This window comes from Amaranthus tricolor, chromosome 14, assembly GCF_026212465.1.
Source record: "Amaranthus tricolor cultivar Red isolate AtriRed21 chromosome 14, ASM2621246v1, whole genome shotgun sequence".
NCBI classification, from domain to species: domain Eukaryota; kingdom Viridiplantae; phylum Streptophyta; class Magnoliopsida; order Caryophyllales; family Amaranthaceae; genus Amaranthus; species Amaranthus tricolor.
In genome coordinates, this window is record NC_080060.1 from 20,917,877 (window position 1) to 20,939,095 (window position 21,219).

At 32.2% G+C, this 21,219-nt stretch overlaps 1 non-coding gene across 1 annotated transcript; it reads right to left on the reverse strand.

Moving 5' to 3' along the window:
- Window positions 1-11,098: 11,098 nt before the first annotated feature.
- LOC130800551 (U5 spliceosomal RNA) lies at window positions 11,099-11,214 on the reverse strand. The gene has a single exon (XR_009039432.1). It is a non-coding gene; the product is annotated as a U5 spliceosomal RNA (small nuclear RNA).
- Window positions 11,215-21,219: the final 10,005 nt, after the last annotated feature.

The following is a 21,219-nucleotide window of genomic DNA, read 5'->3' on the forward strand; positions in this document are numbered from 1 at the left end:
GTGTAGGGCACCTGTTCTTAAGCTACCAGACTTCACAAAACCATTTGAAGTAGAGTGTGATGCATGTGGGACTGGAATTGGGGTAGTGTTAGTTCAAGAGGGGAGACCAGTAGCCTTCTTTAGTGAGAAACTCAACAAAAGCAGGATCAACTACTCTACCTATGATAAGGAGTTTTATGCTATTCTTAGAGCACTAGAGCACTGGCCACACTACCTTAGGATCCATCCCTTTGTTCTTTACACAGGCCATGAATCTTTGAAGCACATTAATGGACAACACAAACTCCGTGGAAAGCATGTCAAATGGGTAGACTTCTTGCAAACCTTTGATTTTGCAACAAAGTGTAAAACAGGGAAAACCAATTTGATAGCTGATGCCTTGAGTAGGAAGTACAACATGCTTAGTATACTAGGAGCCAGAGTCTTAGGGTTTGAAATGATTCAAAACCAATATAAGCAATTCCTGATTTTTCTCATATGTACAAGCAATGTCAGACTGAGCCCCAGGGAATGTTCTTTGTGCATCAAGGTTTTTTGTTTAAGGGAAATAAGCTATGTATACCAAAAATACCATTGAGAACAGTTTTAGTGAAAGAAGTCAATGAGGGAACCTTAGGAGGGCATTTTGGGATACAGAAAACCCTTAATACGATAACACAACACTTTTATTGGCCAAGGATCCTAGGAATAGTAGGAAAACAAATCTTGAGGTGTGAGACCTGCCTTAAAGCCAAGGTCACCTTTCATAAGGGAGAGTATCTACCTTTACCAGTAGTTAATAAGCCTTGGGAGCATATTAGCATGGATTTTATGATGGCCCTACCTAGGACTAGGAGAGGTAAAGATTCAATCATGCTGTTTGTGGATAGGTTCTAAAAGATGGCACACTTTATAGCTCGTTCTAAAGTTGATGATGCACAAAACATAGCAAGATTGTATTTTTCAGAAACTGTAAGACTACATGGAGTCCCTAAAACCATTATATCTGATAAGGACAGCAAGTTTTTGAGCTATTTTTTGGAAGACCTCGTGGAAAATAATGGGTACAAAGCTCATGTTTAGTACTGCTTATCATCCACAAACTGATGGGCAAATTGAGGTGATTAACAGGACCTTGGTCACCCTTCTTAGGGTCTTGGTCAGTAAGAACCTCAAGGATTGGGACTTAAAGTTGTGTCATGCTGAGTTTGCATATAACAAGAGCCCCAGCTATGCCACCAAGCACTCACCCTTTGAGTGTGTTTATGGCACAAACCCTTTATTACCTATATCACTAATTGACTTTCCTTGCTTGGACAGGATGAATACTGATGCAGTAGCTCAAATCAGAGACATGGAGACTTTACATAAGCAGATACATGAGCATATAACAGAAACCAACAGGAAGTACAAGATGAAAGCTAATAAACACAACAGGGCTAAGCAACCTATCAAGGAGGGAGACCTTGTTTGGGTGCACATCAGAAAGGAAAGATTCCCACACTTGAGGAAGAAAAAAATCATGCCAAGAGCCATAGGCCCCTTCCCAGAGATGTAGCAATATGGGAACAATGCCTTCAAAATAGGTCTGCCAGATGAGTACAATATATCCCCTACATTCAACATAGGAGACTTGACCCTGCATTCTCCTACTGAAGAATTGAGGACAATTCTTTCCAAAGAGGGAGGAGTTAAAACAAACATGGTTGTTTCAAGTAAGGATACCAGCCCAGCCCCAAATACAAGCCAAGATTCCAATACATCACAAGAGGAAGAGGAAAACAACATTCTGTCAGAAACAAAATACACTCAACAAAGTCCCTGCCATACTACCTTACATGGACTAAAAACGAGGGGAGCAAGAACTTTCCTGATCAATCAAAGGGGAATAGAGCTAGATTGCATGAAAAACTACAAGGGAGAGCAATAAACAAGGAACAGGAATAAAAGCACGTGATAGAAAACGTGGGCAAAGGAGCCATGTCAGACAGAAATCAAAGCCTCCTGTTTCTGTTGTCTTTTTTCTGTTTTATTAGTTTAAACCACGTGTATTAGGCGTGATGACTTGTAACGGCTAGTAATAATTCATAAACCTTTATAAATACATAAGTTCTCATTGTATGAACACTCAAGTTTTTTAATAAAATTTCAGAATTCATTTCAGAACAAGTGTTCTTGTGTTTAGGAAGTATTGTGTGTGCAATCTTCTTCAAGAGGTGTGGAGCATTTCATTGGGATTCTTTTGATTGTAGAGCAATCACCAGAATTTCAAGAACCTATACAGCACAAGGGAGTGACCTTGAATTGTATAGAAGGATTAGGGAGGCGTGGTGAGTGAAGCCAAATCTGACTAATCCACAATAAGCAGCCAAGAATCAGTTTCTTGGTTTTGTTTGTGATTGACAGTGGCTATATTGATCAGTCCTTAAAGGAGTTCATTGTGTTTCAAAGCCATTGATTGGGTTAATTTACATCTATGCAATTTAAAGGATCTGATTTGCTTTAAATTTGCATCAGAGCTGCTAATGTCAACTGTATTTTATTTTAGTATATTATAAAGATTTGGTTGAAACAACTTTGTTGTCAACTACTGGTGGACAAAATCGAATTGGAATTGAATATTTCATAATCCAAAACCTCAATTAATCATCGTTAAATTATGGCAGTGGATCTATTTTTTTATTAAAAAAAATAAAAAAAATAAAAAATAAAAAAAGCGATTAGCTAAAAACAGTGGCTTTCCTCGAACTACGTAGTAGGCAGCAGCATACCGCAATTAACTCTTCACAAGTTTCATGCACCGTACTAGGATAGTTGACTCGTTGGAGTACCAAATTTCTCAATGTTCAAATTTTCTATTCAACTTAAAAATCATTAAAAATCAGCCACGTAGACTATACTTATTCTTTCTCAATTATTTTCTTTGTTTTTAAAAGATTGTCACCATTTTTTTTTATTTTCTTATGTTTTTTTCAACTTGTAACATTTTTATTTTAGGCTATGTTTAAATTATTTTTTAAAAAAAATTTCTATATATATTTTCTCACTTTCCATCACTTTTAATTTTATTTTCACAATTTATTAAGATTTTTTTTTCTTGGCAATTGTGTCATTGCACATTGTTACGGTACACTTCTTTGAATGGATTAACACAAAAGTTCATTTAAATTTTACAGTTCACATGAATGTAAGAAGAAAATGTTGACATTTGATTTAAAATTAAAAAAAAAATATCTAGAATGATCTAATATTTTCATGATTTTTCTATAATAATTACACTGATTGATTAAGCATGAATAATCCAAACTTTAAGAAGTATTTTTCTAGAATAAACTTGAGAACCGGATGACTTACTATAGCAAGTTTTATCTTTTTTTTAAAACAATAAATGTTGAAGTGTTTTTCTTGAATATATGAGATTTTAATAATGAAAAGTAACATTTAATCACTATTTAATTTTGTAAAATGATATAAAACTATTTTAGTATACTTACCACTATTATAATTAGAAATATTGACTTTATTGAAAATTATAAGTTTGACTTGTTTTAAAACTAGACATATTGATTTTTGTGACATTATAAGTTTTATTTGTTTTATAAGTAGAATGTTTATTTTTGCAAATCTAGTAAATTTACTTATTTTTCTAAACTTGAAATATTGATTTTTGGTGAACTTGTAGATTTTGAAAACTTGACCAAATGATGCAATTTTAACTTAAATTTTAATTAGAATATTTTTTTAATTGAAAAGTTGAAAATGTTGATTTTGAGAACTTATTTAAAGAGAAATACATTTTAGTTGCTACTTGTGAGAAATATTGGAGACTATTAATAGAATATTAAATTATTAGTGTGAATTTAGTGAACTATTAAAAATAAAGTTATAAATAAAATTTAATGTGTAAAAATTTAATAATGAATGTATAAAGACATAAAGGTTAATTTTACGTTAACTTAAGTTGATCAAAGTCAAAGTCAAATTGTAGTAATATAAATATGATGTACTTGTGTGAATGAATATTGATTGAATGACACTGATAGTAAGGTAATGTCGAACCATGGATCGACATGTAAAATCTCGCGCCCGTGTTGGTCGGCACATAAAATGCGGAGTAAGACAGCGGGTTAGCTACCTATCCTGTAGAGCTCAAGCATAAATTGTATTGGAGGGGTGACGACTCCTACAACAATTAGGGTTTGAGACTACGGTCCTCACCTAACCAAACCCTTACATATCTGGTTTCATATTGTTGTCCTTGTTGATCAGTGATAAACTTGATTAGTGTTAATGCAATGATGCATGGTACGGTTATGAGTTTTAATCAAATTGACTTACTTAAGTGTTTAGATGGCCACCAAGGAACGAGTACAACAATCACAAGTACCAAATAAGGCCCTTTTGACTTGGAGGTCTTGTGTGGTTGGGCACCCTGCACACCTTCAAAATCGCCCCTGGTTGGAGCATATCTCAGACCCCAACACATATTTTTCAAAAATTCTATAGACCATGACACTCCGTATGGATCCTAGGTGGTTGGATGTCAATTCAGTTCGAATCCGCCCTAATTCGACTCGATTCCAGAAATTTAATTTGATTCGAGTCCAACAAAAACTATTCAACTCTGAATCCAATTATAAAGTTCGAGATGGATCGGAGTTGGACATCATAAATAATCCAAACTCCAACCCGACTCCGACTCGACTCGACACTCAACTTCGAATTTAAATTTAATCTAATTTTTAATTTGAATAAATTCGAACTTCGTATTATATAAAATGAAAATAAGTTGTCCAAACCAAATTTACATACTTCACATCGGAGTCATAGATTAAATTTCAAATTCAAGTAAAAAGTTTAAGCTCAATTTTCGTTTCATATTATGTTAAATTGTCAAGTGCACAAAACATATGTTTTAACATCAGTTAATAATATAATACTTAAAGTTTTAAACACAATTTTTGTTTTCATAATTGAATATTAAAAGAGACATCACATAAATTATAGCAAATGTTGTTAAAAGTGTGAATTTAACTTAAATCAAAAACAAATCTAAGAATTAAATTGTTGAATCGAATCTTATAATAGAATGATTTATGAATTTTGAAAAATAAGTTGTAGTTGCTTACGTATATTGTTTAGCCATTTTTTACTGTAAAAGACACTTAAAATATTCATTTAATATTTCAAAAACTTTGTTATTATTAAAAAATACATATATATACTTCTTATTTGTTTTCTTTTTTCTATTATTTTTATAAATTAACAAACAAAAAAAGATATACACTAATCATGTAATTACTAATTTAGTAAAACAAACACACCAAATAGATACAATAACAATGATCCTTATTAAATTAAGCAACGCCAAATAGAATGGTCTTGTTATTGGTTTTTCATAGATACATTATATTGTAATAGTTTTTAAAGCCCTAGCAATTTCATAATAGTAAATGAAAAAACTTAATAATATTCACAATCAATAACTCAAAATGTATCAATTATAAACACTAATTCAATCATTCAAAAAACAGCTTTAAAGTAGCAAGATTTTTCTTTAAAAAGTTAAGAGTTTCAACTTTCAAGTGTGTCATTCATAAAATAGTCATATCATAGATAAAAGTCTCAATTTAATCACTAGAAAGCATAAAAGTTGAAATTAGGGTCTAGGGACATAGTTGATTGGGTGGGCTAAGTCCCAATTTTTCATTTTTGTGGAGTATTTTTAGTATCATGTAGATACAAAATCGTACAATTCTACTTGCGATCTAAGATCTATACAATTCTAATGATTGTAATTGTGATTCTAGAATTCAAAGGACATATTTTATTTGTTAAGTAATATTTGAAAGAATACTCTTAGTTTTTTATGCGTATAAATCATTAGTATAATATCGCTAAGAATAAAGTTTGATAATAATCCAAAGTCTATCAGAGGTCCAAGAGTCCGAGTCAGAGCAAAGTTGGAGTATTCCGACTTCGAGTGAAGGTAGACTGAAAAACATAATCTGAGTTTTATTCGGAGCAAAGTCAGAGGATAACATAATTTGAGTTGAGTCCGGCCCGTAACCATTCCTACTAGGGGTATATATGAGTGAATGTTCATAGAGATATATATATAGGTATATTTTGTGGCCTTTATATTGCTTTTTTATTTTATGATTTTGTAGGTCATGTGGTGAATATGAAACTTTTCATGTTGCTTACACTTTTCAAAATAAGTTTGTATGATACCTAAGAACTCGAATATCATCATCATCATATATACCCAGTGTATCTCGTTCATAGGAACTATAATCAGGGTCGAGAGAGGGAAGAAAGACGGCAACCCATATTTCAACTACCCGCAAGCCTTCAACTTACAACACAAGTTTGACCCTTAACAATAATTAAAAATAAAAATAAATAAAATACATATAAATAAATAATAGAAAATTAAAACAAGGAGGTAGAAAGATAAAAAAACAAAAAAATAAAAAAGCGCGTGAAAGAACGATATTTAAATGGGAAAGAATACAACAGGTAATTGGGAAAGAATCAGTAGTCTAAACATGAATTAAGACTCTTCCAACTACCCCTATCCCAAGTTAGGTCCTTAGAGATGTGTTACTCATACAAGTCACTTTTTATCTAATCCTCCCATGTTCTTCCAGGTCTTTTTCGACTTCTCTTACCCTCCACTATGATGCTTTCAATCCTTCTCACGAGGGGTCATAAGTCTTTTTTCGCACATACTCAAACCATCTCAATCTATTTTCACGCATCTTTTCAGAGAGAGATGCAACCTCTAACTTCTCCCTAAACTCCTGGTTCCTAATTCTATCCATGATTGTGTGACCACACATGCACCTCAGCATATGCATTTCTGTAACTCCCATTCTATGTTCAAAAACCTTCTTCGCAGGCCAACATTATGTCCCATACAACAAAGCAGACCTGATTGCAACTCCATAAAATTTACTTTTTAGTCTACTTGGAAACTCTCTATCATAAAGCACCCCGGTTTCTGCTAGCCACTTGAACCATCCGTATCTATTCGATGAGTAACATCTCCATTAATCTCCCAATTACTCTGAATTATCCTTCCCAAATACTTGAACTTCCCAAGCACCCCGTACATGCAACAATTTCTCCACCTATGGTCACCTCTTGCTCACATATCGGTTTTTTCCCACTAAAGTCACATCGCAAATATTCGGTCTTCATACAGCTTTTGTGCAACCCTCTACCCTCTTAAACTTCCCTTTACTCTTCCAATTTACTATTAACCTCTTCCTTAGTTTCTCCCCAACATGATACCGTCAGCAAATAGCATGCACTAGAGTACAATTTCCTAGATAGATTTAGAGATTTCCTCCATAACAACCGTAGAAATAAAAGGACTTAGTGTTGATCCTTGATGCAGTCCAATTTTAACTGGGAAACACTCTATTATCTCCACCGGCGTATAAATGTTAATCGATACTCTGTCATACATATCTTGTATTGCCTCAATGTACCTTTGTGATATACCATTAGCCTTGAGGCTATCCCAAACGATGCCTCGTGGTATGCTATCATACGCTTTCTCCAGGTTAATGAACATCATATGCAAATCCTTCTTTTGCCCCCTATATTATTCCATCAGCCTCCTCAAAATATGAATAGCCTTAGTGATCGATCTTTTTGGCATGAAGTCTAATTAGTTCTCTCTGATCATTGTCTCTTGTTTGAGTCTCCTTTCTATCACTCTTTACCACAATTTCATTGTGTGGCTTAGAAGTTTGATACCTCTATAGTTACCGCATACTTGCGCATCGTATTTGTTTATATATAATAGGATAAGTGTGCTGATCCTTCATTCTCCTGGCATCTTATGTGTCCTCAATATAGCATTAAACAGGTTAGTCAGCCAACGAATGTCCTCTTCTCCTAAACCCCTCTACATCTCAATCGAAATGTTATCAAGTCCAATTGCCTTAGTTCAATCCATCTTTTATAGAGCTTCTCCTACTTTCTTTGTGGTAATATCACTAGTTGACCCATAATCAAGTGTTCTCTGGATGTCAGAAGTACATCTTCCCTTCTCCTTTACTTCCCTAGTCTCATTGAGTTGTTGGAAAAAATACCAACGCTACCTCATTTTGATGTCTTCTTGTCTAAGGAGCACTTGTCCAGCCTTATCTTTGATGTACGTCACTATCCCTAAGTCTTGCCTATGCCTAGACCTAGCCTTTGCTAGCTTAAAAATATGCTTCTTCCCCTCTTTGGTATAAATCTTCTGATAAAGGTCCTCATACGCACAACCTTTTGCCTCTACTACTGCGTTCTTTACCACCTACTTTGCTTCTTTATAACTCTTTTTCTTATGTATCTTATTCTCCTCCTCCATGAAAGCTATAATTTCCTTAAATCTCCTATTTTTGCCTTTTATCTTCTTTTGCACCTCCTCGTTCTGCTACCACAACTCTTTATAAACTTTGATTCTCCCGTTGACACCCCCAATGTCTCTTTAGCCACTTTTTGAATGGTTTCAGCCATATTTGACCCATATTTAATTTGCATCATTAGCTTGACTTGGGTAGCCCCACAAATTGATCTTACTTGACAGGGTTGTGGCCATATCCCCTTTAAGTCTACCCCACATGATCGTTTGCCTAAATTCAATCTTCTTCTCACTAATTTTCTTTCTCATTCAAAACACCAACACTAATAACCTATGCTAGGTAGGCATCTTTGTACCCAACACCACCTTGCAATCCAAGCACGAGTTTCGTTCCTCCTTACGTGCTAAATAGTAGTTGATTTGGGTTGCATACTCGCCACTCTTATACGTAATAAAGTGCTCACTTGTCTTTCTAAAGATTGATTTTGCTATAACCAACTCTTTGGCTAATAAAAACTTGAGCAAGTTCTCTCTACTCTCGTTTTTTATATTGTAACCAAAATATCCATGAACCAATTTATAGTTGTCTGCCTCCTTGCCTATATGCCCATTGAAGTCTCGTCATATAAATACTTTTTCATCGACTAGGATGGTCCCTAGAAGGTCTTCTGTGTTAACCCAAAACTCACGCTTCACTTACTCATCAAGCCCAACTTGGAGCCCATAAGCACTAATGATTATGACCTCATTCCCACCACTATTCTAACTAGCATAATCCTTTCATTACACCTCCTTACTTCTAACATTTGCTTTAGGATATCATTAGATATAAGAATATTGACTCCGCTACGCTTCCTGTCTAAACCTGCATACCACAAGTCCACAACTTATATTCCTTTACATTTCTTGCTTTTTGCCCGTTCCACCTAGTCTCTTGAACACATGCCACACGGATTCTATATTTAAGCTCTGTCGCCAACTCCAACGACTTGGCTTATAGGGTACTATGTTCCATGTCCCCACTCTCAGTTCTAGGTTCTACTTGAATTGCCCCCTTTGACCCCTTCCATGGACCTGACTCAGGTTACCAACCGTAAAAATTTTACCTGAATATAACATCCACACTCAAATGACAGAAATAAAAAACTATTTTTATAAACTAAAAAAAAATAAACTATAAGAAACAACAAAAGTAAAAAGACTCAACTATCCTACAATTTCGTAGATCAAACAAACATGAGAAAACAAAAAACATAAATCGCAACAGATAAACAAAACGGATCTAAAAAATAAACAACACCAAACAAATACTAATTGGAAGCAACAATTTACAAACCCAAAATTGGACTATGCCAAAAGTTAAGAGATATTTAAAAATAGAGAAATTTGCAAATAACAGCTTTCAAGTTTAGAACTTTTGTGAATTACAAGCCTTAAAGTTTGTTTTTTTTGCGAATTACTGCCTCAAAAGTATCAAAGTCTGTACCATTCAGGCCAAGTGACCATTGACCAACCCAAATGACCTTTGACTAGTCTAAATGACCATTGACCATCACTAATAACATTTGACATTCGTTGACCATCCATAATCACCTTTGACTTTCCTAATTACAATAGTACCCTTATGTCTTAGCACTTTGACGTCGTTTTTACCCATCATAACGATACTTTTTCAAAAAATGAACGTCACAATTACCCTTATAGGATAACTCTTTCGGCAATCTGCTCTAAACAAATACTTATTTGTCTATTTCCCGATTCGTAGACTAAAAAAGATATTTAACGTCGTTTTTACCCATCATAACGATATTTTTTTTAAAAAACGGACATCGTGACTACCCTTATGAGATAACTCTTTTCGAAATCCGGTCGAATTAGTACTTGTTTCGACCCACAATGGGCCCCACTACTAATTAAAAAATATCCCCATTTTCCTATTTTTGACCCACAATTTATAAATTTTAAAGACTCAAAAAAAATTAAAATATACCAACATTCAGTTAAAAAAATTCTCATTAAATAGACACCCATTTTTCTATTTTTGACACACTTCAAAACTTCTCTTTTATCTGTAATTTCATAAAATTAGTATTCAAGTAGTTTAATGTTTACATTATTAGTAGAGGTGTTCATTCGGTTGATCGGGTCGGTTTCGGACGGGTGTTATTCGGTTCGGTTGCATTTCGGATCGGTTATTTTTCGGCTGTGTGTTACAACAGGTCACACTCGGGTCGAGTCGGTTAGTCACGGTTCGGTTAGAGATCGGTTATTCAAGCTATCGGGTTAGCGTCAGTTCGGTGTCGGTTGAAGTTCTTGTCGAGTGTCAATCGGTCTCGGGTTGTCATCGATTACTAATTAGTTCGGTTTTTTCGGGTACAAATCGGGTTCGAGCTTTATTTTTCGAGTAGTTATCGGTTACAGATAACTATTGATCGGATCAATATCGAAATAAGTTAATAGTCAGGTTTTTAATTGATGTATGCTCATTTACTTACAAAAAATAATTACCGATTGTTTTATCAGATATAGAAGATAGGGGTGTCAAACATGTCGGGTTGGGTCATTTTCAGGTTCGGATCATATATAAATGGGTCAATAAACCCTTAACCTGAACCTGACCCATTTAATTAATGGGTCAAAAATTGAAACCCCGACCTGATCTGTAGCAGATCGGATCAACCTGCTAATGACCCATTTAACCTACTTTTTTTTTTAGATCCTTAAATTCATATATTTCAGGTCATTTGACCCATTTAACCTTAATTAAAGGCTTCCTCCAAAAATAAACGTATGCCACTTAATGCAGCGAGCACACGGTATTCTTTAGTAAAAGGCGAAAGAATAGTTCGCTTTGTGCTCACGGCGTGGCTGCGTAAGTTGGTATGAGATCTGTGGAAGTGATTTAAAGAATTTTTCTTTTATTAGTATCTTTCATAGCCGATGTGGGACAACTTCCTTTGTTATTGAAAGTCATGTTCAGCTGACAAATCCCTTAGCCGATGTGGGACAACTTCCTTTCTTATTGAAAGTCATCTTCAGCTGACAAATCCCTCAATACATGGTAATTGGTATTATCTTAGTTTTACGAAGTATTTGGCAAATGTTGATCCGTCTTAAATTTAATAAATGGGTTAAACAGATTTTTTACGGGTTTAAATATTCAACCTGAACTTAACCCATTTAATAAACAGATCAGGTCGGGTTGACCCATTTAATTAATTGGGTCAAAAATCTAAACCCAAACCCGCTAATTTCGAGTCGGTTTCAGATCAGGTTAGCAGGTCGGGTCAGCTTTTGCCAGCCCTAATAGGCAGATCTATTTCAATTAGTTTATATATATATATATATATATATATATATATATATATATATATATATATATATATATATATATATATATATATATATATATATATATATATATATATATATATATATATATATATATATATATATATATATATATATATATATATATATATATATATATATATATATATATATATATATATATATATATATATATATATATATATATATATATATATATATATATATATTCTGTATGCAATCTCTTCTGTATAGAACTTGTGTTCTTCCTTTTTCCGTATTATTAGAAAATTGAAATTGGACTTAATTTGCTAAAATTAGGTGAAAATTTGATTCGGATTTATAATAGTTCAATTTACAATCCGTTCGAGTTTGTATCAGTTCGGGTTAAAAACAGTTCGATTAATAATCGATCGGGTTTGTATCAGTTCGGGTTAAAAACAGTTCGATCTTAATCGGTTTTAGTCAGGTTACATTCGGTTACGTGCATAATTCGGGTCGGATTTGACTTGGGTCGATCATTGTTCAGTTCGGGTAATATCGGTTAAGGTTTATATGTCGGTTATAAAATTCGGTTGCAGTTCGAGTTCGATATTGCCCTTTTCGGTTATCAAACGGTTCGAGTGAAGTATCGGTTCGGGTAATTGCGGTTCGGTAAACCTAAAAAACTTACATTTTTTCGGGTCGGATAATTTTCGATTTCGGGTCGGATTTTCGGGTCGGGTTTGTTTTGAACAGCTCTATTTATTAGTTTAATTTTGTTATTTTTAATTTTTTTGTTGTATTGGTATTTTGTCTTAATAATATTTTATGAATTACTTTTTTGTCTTATTAATATTTTTGGAAAAAGAGAGAAAAAAGGTGGAATAAAATATAAAATAGGAGAGAGTGGTGAGGAAACTTTTTTTTCCTCATGAATGGGATAAAGTTTAATAGCAAAAATTTCCACATAAAATGATGATGTCGATGAAGGAAAAAGTGTAGAGAGAGATTGGTAAAGATATTTTTTTTTACATCATTGAGAGTGCTCTAATGATGTTTCCTATATTATTGACTTGCTTCACATCGAATGTCTCAAATGCGTAAAATATAACTTTTGAAAAGAGGCACAATTCAAGATCTATTTTGAGCGCTAGATTATAATTCTCTTAAACTATGGATACATAGTTTCTAAGAGATAATTCTGTAGACATAAATCCATTACAAGCAAAATTTGACAAACAAATTTGATTTTTGAGTTAGCCGAGAATAGATTGATTATGATTAGTTTGCGAGTAGAGAGCAGAAAAAATAATTCTTAAGAAAGGGATTTTTCTGGTATGCTCGAAATGGTAAGTTTTTTTCTTCAATAAGTAACATGAACTTTGATATGTCTCTAGACCGGACATAGTTAGGAACACTAATCCAACGAGACAATCTAATTGCTCAAACGCAACTCGATCAAGTTAAACTTGAGCTACCTCAAATTGAACTTAAAATCAATTTGAGTGTTGAGACCTTAATCTTTTAATGAGACTATATTGATATGTTCAAAACTCAACTAGAAAATTCACGAGAAACTCAAATAAGAAGATAAAAAATTATAATACTTAAGTTTGCAGCAATGAATATGAAATCATAATCAACTCAAAATATTTAGTAGTTCAATTCAACTCTACTACATATTAACTCGAGCTTGTTTAAATCAGGTTAAAAATTTGTCGAAATGTGTTAGAGTATATAACGTATCTTGGGGCCTCAACCATCAGCTTAAGCTTTTGGTTGAGTTGGTTCCTTAACATGGTATCAGAAGCCAATGTGACAAAAGGTCACGGGTTCGAATCTCAACCACCCCTCATTCAAAGTGGAATATTGAGCACCATGTATGAGGAGAACATGTGTTGCATCCACACTTCTAGCCCAAAGGGCTCTCGTGTGAGGGGGCGTGTTAGAGTATATAACATATTCTGGGGCTTCAACCATAAGCTTAAGCTTTTGGTTGAGTTGGTTCCTTGACAAAATGCAACTAAAAAATGAGACTAACTCAAATCATAATCAACCCAAAATATTTATTAGTTCAATTCAATTTATGCACAAAATCTTGATTATGATTCAACTTATTATTATCACTCTTAATTGCTAATTCCTACGTTTTTTCGAAGGCTAAGTTGCCGGCATTTTCATTGTGCGGTCATTCTTTATATATTGAATTTCCAATATCGTCCTTAATGAAATTTCATAACTTTATCTCTCTAATTTCTCTCTAAAAACTCCTTGAACTAAAATTCAACTTCGAAACACTATGGCAAATAAAAATGATTACCAAAATGATTCGGTAAGCATCAATAACGATCATTAATTTTAAAAAATAATTAAAAAAATTGTTGGTGCTGAAATTTGATGCATGCCCGCTCTTTTGACTATAACGTTTGCTAGGAAAATCATACTTCCTGTGTTCTGTATTAATGCTACATTATCATGGGCACACAAATTAAGAAATCTCCTCACCTACAGTGTAGCTTACTGTTCACATTATAGGGTATAATATTTTATTGTTGTTAATTGAAAAAGAAAAAGGAAAAATAGTTTAGATTAAAAACATAATTTCAGATTAAGTAAGATTTCAGATTCATTTCCCCCGAAAAAAGATTTTCCCACCCAAATATTAGAATTTCCTCCAATATTACAAATTTTTAGCAAAAGTACAAATTTTTACACAAAAGTCCACATTAATTTTTCGACGCAGTTGATTTGTCTATAAATAGATCAAACTGTGTATAAAATTTCAACACTTCTTCATTTCAATTCCTTCATTTGCTGTCTTCCCCTTTTAAATTGTCCATAAGAATTTGGATCCAATCATATTTCTTTCATTAAGTCTACAAAACCAACAACAAGCAATCAAAAATAACAAATGGCTGAGGTTCAAATTCAAGAAGAGGAATTCATTAATCCTGATATTGAGGTATTTATTTCACAAAAAAAAAAACTAAGCAAGTTAAACATCATTCATCATTCCAATTTTCACTTGTGTACGTTTATTTAACTCTCAGATTTAACGATTAACATCATTTGAAATTGTGCAAATGTAGGTATTTCAGCCTCATCTTAGTGCTTGAAACGACAATGAGACAAAACACATTAACCATTGCGAAATCAGTAACTTTATAAAGTTTCAGCCTCATACCAAGAAATTGGTGTGGCGATGAAACAACATCAGATCGCAAGTTATACATGTGTTAATATCTCCTGCTCGTGTCAAGTAATCTAAGGTGGCAATGAAACACACTACTATGTACACATTTCATCAAGCAAATAACAATCATCATTGAGAAAGCCAACAACACAACATTTTCGATAAATATAAACATCATCAATAATAATTAAATAAAAATTAGAATGCTCATGAGTTAATAATAATTAAATAAAAGTTAGAATGCTCATGAGTTAAGACCACGGATTGTCGTCTTGCGTGGCCGCTTTGGCTTAGGTTCCACCTTATCAAATAATGCATAATCCTCCTCATCTGGTAAACCGTAGTACCAAGGTGGGGGTTCTTGATCAGGATCATCAATACAATTTAATTCCCAACAATTCAAATAATAATGATCATACCACGAACTAAAGGTATTATCATATTTCATACATTCTCTTTGGACATCAGTTAATGAGTCGCACGATTTTTCCTTTGTTTCCATCTCCAAAATAATCTTATGTAGGAACAAAAAACAGAACAGAGGAAGTACACATAATAAAAATCTTATCAATAGTAATAGACATTAAAAAAAAACTTATCGGAACTCAACCATGTACATTAGTGTAAGATAATAAATTAATATTGATTAACAGAAGTATTAGTTTACATAATAAAAATCAGAATGTGATTTACAGAAATAGGAAAAATTTGATCAATGTTAGTTAACATAACAAAAATCAGAATGTGATTATCAGAAGTATAAGTTAACATAATAAAAATCAGAATGTGATTATCAGAAGTATAATTTAACATAATAAAAATCAGAATGTGATTTACAAAAATAGGAAAAAAATTTGATCAATGTTAGTTAACATAACAAAAATTAGAATGTGATTATCAGAAGTATAAGTTAACATAATAAAAATCATAATGTGATTATCAAAAGTATAATTTAACATAATAAAAATCAGAATGTGATTTACAGAAATAAGAAAAATTTGATCAATGTTAGTTAACATAACAAAAACTAGAATGTGATTATCAGAAGTATAAGTTAACATAATAAAAATCAGAATATGTGATTATCAGAAGTATAAGTTAACATAATAAAAATCAGAATGTGATTAACAGAAATAGGAAAAATTTGATCAAAATTAGTTAACAAAAAAAAAAATCAGAATGTGAATATCAGAAGTATAAGTTTACATAATAAAAATCATAATGTGATTAACAGAAATAGGAAAAATTTGATCAATGTAAGTTAACATAACAAAAATCAGAATGTGAATATCAAAATCATAAACGTATTAAAATAAACATGAAATAAAAAAACAAAGCAGATCAAAGTTTTAAAAAATCAAAATAAGAACAACATGCAAGAGTATCATTAATGAAAACAGATTAGATCAAGTACTAAAACCAGATCATCATTTTTGGAATTTAAAACAAATCAAAAACATAATCAAAAAAATAACATAATCAAAATCATAATCATATTAAAATAAACATGAGAAAAAAAAACAGAGCAGATCCAACTTTAAAAAAATCGAAATAAGAACAACATGCAACAATATCATAAATGAAACCAGATCTGGTAAAGGACTAAAACCAGATCATGATTTTGGGATTAAAAACAGCTCAAAAACATAATCAAAAAAATAACATAATCAAAATCATAAACGTATTAAAATAAACATGAAATAAAAAAAAACAGAGCAGATCAAAGTTTAAAAAAATCAAAATAAGAACAACATGCAAGAGAATCATTAATGAAAATAGATCTGATCAAGTACTAAAACTAGATCATCATTTTCGAAATTTGAAACAAATCAAAAACATAATCAAAAAAATAACATAAACAAAATCATAATCATATTAAAATAAACATGAAATAAAAAAAAACAGAGCAGATCGAAGTTAAAAAATATCAACATAAAAACAACATGCAAGAATATCATTAATGAAAACGGATCTGATAAAGTACTAAAACCAGATCATGATTTTCGGATCAAAGCATACCAGATGACGATTAAAGCGAAATATAGATCATTGTAAAACCGAAATGGATCAAAGCAAAGAGTATAAATAATATACCAGAAGAACTAGAGAAATTTCGGAAAACCCAGATGTAACGCTTTAACCAAATACAAAACCAAAGATCAGAAACAAAACCAGATTTAATCCCTCTTTTCGTCAAATATAGTGAAAGAAAACCAAAGAAATGAAATCAGAAACAAAGCCAAAGAATTGAAATCACAAACAAAGCCAAAGAGTTTAGGGTTAGGAGTTTTCTGAGATTTGTTAGAGAAAGAGAGAATGAGAGAGATAGAGAGGGGGAAACGGCAATGGACGGGAAATGTGATTAGGGTTAGGAGTGGGTAGGGGTTAGTTTATATAGGAAATTAATCAACGGTTAGATCAAGGCCAAACAAAATCCAACGGTTGATACCAATCCCACCATTAATAGTAGGAAGTTGCGAAGGTTGGTTTAAATGGGAGAAATAATTAATTGAGATAGTGTATTTAAATGGGGGAATAATTAATTGGGATGGTGGGTTATGAGAGATTAGGTGAGTTTTTAATGAGAATAATAAATATGGAGGGAATATTAATTTTAATTGGGAATAGATAAAGATTAAATAATGATAGGTAAAAAAGTTAAAGAGGTACAGAGTAGGATAAAAATAGGGGTAGGTAGAATTTTAAATGATTGTTTTATTACTAAAATGGAAATGTAGCAAGTAATATGAAATTGCCAAAAATGGAATATGTAGCAAGTATTATGGAACGGAGGAAGTATTAATGCAATTATTACAACATTAGAAAAGAGACTTCAAGATCTTTCCAATGATATATTATATACCCAATTCCGATAACTGAGCGAGAAATGAAGATCAGTTAAAGTTTGCTTGGGCTAAAATTTAATACATGTTCACTCCTTTTGCCATAACGTTTTGTAGGATAATTGCATTAATGCAAAGTTTGCGATATTAGAAACTATATTTCAAGAGCTTTTACACAATATATTTTATGGTTAATTCCAATAACCTAGCGAGAAAAAAATGCTCGTTTAAAGTTTGCTTTGATTTTTATTTCACCCAGTCTCACAAAACGCGCGACTAGACCGCTATAGAGTCACGTGATACATCGTTTGATGTAGAGTCGTGTAAAACATGCTACTGGAACGCGTTTCAGTCGCATGTTTTATGTGACTATACCGCGGTCCAGCTGAATGTTTTAACTGCGCTCTAGTCGCGCGTTTTGTGCGACTGGATGTACTAAAAATCGGTGCAAATTTGAAACGGTCGATACTTCACTCAGTTATCGGAATTGGGAATATAATATATCTTTGGAAACCTTGTGAAGAGTATTTTCTAATGTGGCAAACCTTGTATTATGTGATTTTCCTATAAAATGTTATGTCCAAATAGTAAACATGTATCAAATTTCTGCATAAGCAAACTTTAAACAATCGTCGTTTCTGGCTCAGTTATCGAAATTGGGCATATAATACCTCATTGAAAAGCTCTTGAAGTCTAGTTTATAATGCCGCAAACATTGCATTAATGTGATCTTTTTATCATGAGTCATGGCAAATACAGCGAATATATATCAAATTTCACCACAAAACTTGCGACTAGGTCTATTTTTCAATTGGTTTAATTTTTTTATAGTTAATATTTTTAATTTTAAATAAATTATTATTAATATTTTTAGTTTAATAATAATAATTTTGATTTTATAATTAAAAATAAATTTAAAGGCATTTTTATAATTTCATTAAAAAGTGGCAGCACAATAAAAAAGGTGACGAGTTTTGAAGAATGAGTTTTTGAATTTACCACAGTAAATTAACTATAATGAAGTACTCCATTTAACATGTAATAAATATTATATTATATTTAAAAAAATAAAATAGTTATTGCGCCCTTCATAATAGCAGTGGAACATAGAATATATAGATCGAAAAATACGAATGCACGCGGCTGATAATGTAAATTGCGCGCTGCGGGATTTAGAGTCCTGCGTGTTTATAAACCAGTGTGCTAAGAAAGTTTTCAAAATTAGATTGAAATCATTTTAAAAAAAAAGGATTTATTTAGAAACCCAGGATGTACCACACTATTCTCGTACTCCAAGTGGCAAGTAGTATGCTCCTTGCTTAAACAATGCCATGATGATGTCATATGGTCAACACAACACATGTGCCTTATGCCTCTACTGTCAACTGATGCTCTGCTCGTATTATGAAACTAATATTTCTATTTTTTTTTCTCTTGTTTTGACTCTTGTTTACCTAATTTTTAAACGACCCATCATTTCACATAAAATTAGATGTAATAGAAAATAATACTATAAAAATTTTTATTGTATGAAATTCATCGCAAGTGTTTTATTTACTTTTTGAATACTATTTATCTCTTACTTTTACTTTATATTTTATTATTAATTTATAAGTTAAACATAATCAAGTAGGATCTTGTTTTATTCGTCTCAATGTAACGATTATTTATATCAACTTTTCATAATTTTTAATTATGCACAATTAGAGATATTAAAGATTGAATAAGTGCATTGGATATGGTGTATAAAGCAAATGGTTTGACACTTGTGGTGAATTGTCTTTTTTATCGAGTTTTGAGTTTTGGCCTTTTGGTTAATCAACAAACCAACAAAGTGTTCGATAAGTCAAATAAAAAGTTGACTTTTAAATCAATAAAAACTCACTTGATTATTTTTTTAATAAACAGCTAACGAACAATACATAATTATATATGATAGCTCCTTAAACAACTAGCTAGCGTAAAAGGGATCGAACAAAAGAATCCAACAATTTCATCTATTAAAATAAGCCAACTGAAAAGACCAACAACCAACAAACTTTGCCGAATGCCCATTTTATAAATTTAGATAATATTGATATTTGATAAACTTTTTTATGTTATTAAAATAAAGATAAGCATAAATACATATAAATTTACCTAAAAAAAATTTTCAACAAAGACATTCCCCATGTGTAATAACAGTTGACTAATTGTGTATTTGATATTTATCAATATTTATTGAGTAATTTTCATTATATATAAAATAAACACCCTTATTTTCATGTGGATCTAGGGGATCATATTTTTTTTCATTTTATTTTTCACAAAAACGATTCTAATTAGACCTTTCATAAGAAAATCAAAGCTAAAGAATGAATTTTTTAAAAATAATTAAAATGTGAAAATTTTAAAATAGAATCATCCAACAGTAAAAATTTTAAAAATAAACTTTTTTCTTTTTTTCATCCACTATACGATGTCTTTTCCTCAATACACATCACTTTTATTTTCCCCTTCAATGTATTTTAATCTTCAGTACCATTCAACAATAATATACTAGTACTAGTAAATCTGAATATATGTGCTACAAGTTTAGTGGGATAAACAGCAAAATAACCCAAAAGTGTATATTAAGCATAATACTATAGCTCATATGACAAAGTTTAAGTAATTAGGGTCGACTATTCAGAGTAGTGGGGGTGATCGATGGTGATGTAACACATCAAATACAAGCGGGTTTGCTCAAGTGGAGAGCACCCATTAGTGTGTTATGTGATAAGAAGTTTCCCAATAGACTAAAAGGTAAATTCTACCGAGCTATCATTAGACCTGCACTATCATATGGGATAGAATGTGAGCCTATAAAGAAATTCTTTGAACAAAAGATGGATGTAGCGGGGATGAGAATGCTGAGGTGGATGTGTGGATACATAAACATAGATAGAATTAGGAACCAATAGTCGAGAGAAAGGTTAGGATCGCTCCTTTGTTGGAAAAATTGCGCAATAACAAGCTGAGATGGTTTGAACATGTGAAGAGGAAGATTGAAGACGCCCTTATAAGAATGGTGGAAAGCCTAATAGTGGAGGGCAAGATAAGTCGAGGTAGAGCCAAAACAACGTGGGGGGAGCAAATAAAAATTGACTAGCAGGAGTTGCACCTCTCTAAGGACCAGAACGGTGAAAGAAGTTGCTGGAGGCCAGCGTAGTATCGACATTTTAGACTTCTTATAGTTTTGACCTAACTTTCTTTCTCTTTTAGAGTCTTACTTAATTTTTTTTCTTATTTACTTTATACCTCTCATTTGCTGTTGTTATCTTGACTTGATAACAATTTTAGTGTGTGAAGGGAATGACAGGTGTCTTTCCCAAGCATGTTGGGTATCAATCACATTTCTCCTATATGATCCTTATCTTTTTGGGGTAAAAATTAAGTGCACGCATTTCTCCGTGCCATCTCTTTGTAAAGGATATATATATATGATATATTCGCTATCTTCTTTTCCTCCGAGCCTTAACTTATGTAAAATACTAAATTGTTGACTA